The 2,841-nt window shown below is 35.8% G+C and overlaps 1 non-coding gene across 1 annotated transcript; it reads left to right on the forward strand.

Annotated features, from left to right (window-relative positions):
- The first annotated feature begins 204 nt into the window (after positions 1-204).
- Positions 205-276, forward strand: Trnaa-cgc. Its single transcript has one exon. It is a non-coding gene; the product is annotated as a tRNA-Ala (tRNA).
- The last annotated feature ends 2,565 nt before the right edge of the window (positions 277-2,841 follow it).

Here is a 2,841-nt window from a genome sequence, read left to right on the forward strand (position 1 = left end):
CTAGTGTGTATATATGAATCACTAAAATAAAGCATTATTAGTACTTACGCTTTATATTATTGTTCTCCAAATAAGTGTCATAGTTTTATGGGTTAGGAACAAATTCGGTACAAAAAGATGAAAAAAGTATGGCGATGAGTAAAGTATGGCGATGACGTCACTGTGTGCGCTAACTGACCGCCTATTTTGCCGTTCTCTCCAAGCGGGGATGTAACTCAGTGGTAGAGTGTCTGCTTCGCATGCTGAAAGTCCTGGGTTCAAATCCCAGCATCTCCAACCGCAATCTTTTTGTTTTTTATTATTTTACCTGTCCATCTACACATGTTTCAATAATCAATTAATTTAGTTATTTTTTAATGTGATTCTACGTAATAAACAATATTTATCGGATTTTATTACCGGTACCGGAGCTGATCAGGTTCTTAAAAATACCTGCAGGCCTAGCACATGATTGCCGCGAGAGTATGTCGCCGCGAGATAGACTACCTGTCCTTATGTCATTAATACAATTAGACAAAGACGTGTCATCTATCTCGCGGCGACATACTCCCGCGGCCATCATGTGCTAGGCCTACTGAACATGCCATTTAAAATGATGATAAATAAATGACAATAAAAACAAATTCTAATCAGATTTTTAAAAATATGAACACACTCCGATTCAGGTATTTGATGGCAATTGTACACTTAAGTGCGTTTTTACATTTTCCGATCCGATATCGGATGTAGGACCGATATCCCATACATTTCAGCAAGAACGATCATCCTTGATTACAGGCACCATCTTGGATTTTTTCCATTGAAATCCTTCCGACATCCGCCATCGGATCGGATAATGTGAGAACGGACTAAAGGTACAACATTTTCAAACCAAAATATTAAAAAAAAGCAAATCACTGATTAAAAACCGCCACAAATAATTATTTCAAAACGAATGATAATGACCGAGTGAATGATTTCTCGAGTCAATAGAGCGCGGACACGTGCCGTGAACGAATGAGCAAATTGCGGACGACATTACGATTTAATGAATGATTGACACACAGCTGCTGGCTGTGATTGTTTGTAGGATTTTTGCTATTACTTTTTGGTAGGCACCTTTTTTATTTGTAGCAAATCGTCACTACTGTGGTCACTACTTTTAAAAAATCTCGTATCTCACGCTGTTCCTCAAAGTTAAAACGCAGTAAGTCTATATGCATTCCATACATACTTACTACAATTTTCTTTTCATTGACAGACGAAGATACAACTTTTATTAAAAGTAGTGACGAAATATAATTTAGAACGTGATAAAAATAATACAATGGTTTTTGAAGCTAGAGAAATGAGCTTTTCAACACAGATTATTATTATCTTATCTGTGTTGCACCGTGTTGATTTTTTTGTTATTTTGATTTTATTACATCAAACATTTATTACATCAAACATTTCAAAAATGTTTTTTTCATTATGGCTCAAAAATAGGTGTGATACGCAGAATCGGTAACAATTAGCCCAAAAAACTAAATGGTCCGACACATATTATTTCATTATTATTGAGATTCTCAAATTTCGTTTCGATTGATTAAGTTTTGGAGAAACAGTCGAGAACGGCACCTCGATTTTAAAATTTTTTTCGTAATATCTTTTAATTGAGTTGTTCTTAATGGACATTTTTTTTTGATAATTCTAGTTAATAACACGAGTATATTTAACTAAAATTTCCAATTTGAAATGAGGGCTCCCTTCCAACGCATCCGCAACGGCTTCATTACTTTTCGTGTTTCGGGTATTCATGGGCGGCAGTAATCGCTTACCATCAGGCGACCTGTCTGCTCATTTGCCTCCTATCCCATAAAAAATATAACTGTCATACCATCAACATATTTAAGTAAAATACTGTTTAAAATCATTTTCTTTAAATCCGCATTGGTTTTAAAAGCCGGCAGAGGCAGGAAATTGAGTCGCGGCTCGATTTCCACGGATCCACCGGAAATCTAACTCCTATCTACCCCCTTTGGCTTTTTGTTGAACGCCGGCTTGCTCGTGTAGGTATATATTTTATATTTAGTAAGTACATACAGTCCTATGTACAGTTGAGTTCATAAATATGTGTACATTTCTTCACCTTAGCTCGTTGCAATTAGGTAAAAAATGGACACATTTTATGAACTCAACTGTACATAGGACTGTATGTACTTACTAAATATAAAATATATACCTACAAGAGCAAGAGTAAAAAAGAGTAGAAATTAAAAACCGGCCTAGAGCGTGTCGGGCCACGCTTACTGTAGGGTTCCGTAGTTTCCATTATTTTTCTCAAAATCTATTCAACCTATCAAGTTCAAAATCATTTTCCTAGAAAGTCTTTATAAAGTTCTACTTTTGTGATTTTTTCATAGTTTTTCAACTTATGATTCAAAAGATAGAGGGACACACACACATTTTTTTAAAAGTTTTGGAGCGATTATTTCCGAAAATATTAATAACATCAAAAAATCATTTCCGTAAACCCCTATTCATTTTGAAATACCTATCCAACAATATATCACACGTTAGGGTTGAAAAAAAAATCACTCTACTTTTACGTGTAGGGGGGGGGGGGGTACCATAATAAAACATTTTGTCCACTTTTTATTTTACCACTTTGTCGGCGTGATTGATATACGTATAGGCACCAAATTTTAGCTTTCTAGTGCTAACGGTCACTGAGATTATCCGCGGACGGACGGACAGACACGGTGGATCTATAAGGGTTCCTAGTTGACTACGGAACCCTAGAAAGGGGCATGTTGTTGCTACCTACTATATAATTTCTACCCTTTTTTGCCAGGCCATAATATGGCCATATATTATATG

This window comes from Leguminivora glycinivorella, chromosome 15 (assembly GCF_023078275.1).
Source record: "Leguminivora glycinivorella isolate SPB_JAAS2020 chromosome 15, LegGlyc_1.1, whole genome shotgun sequence".
Classification (NCBI taxonomy): domain Eukaryota; kingdom Metazoa; phylum Arthropoda; class Insecta; order Lepidoptera; family Tortricidae; genus Leguminivora; species Leguminivora glycinivorella.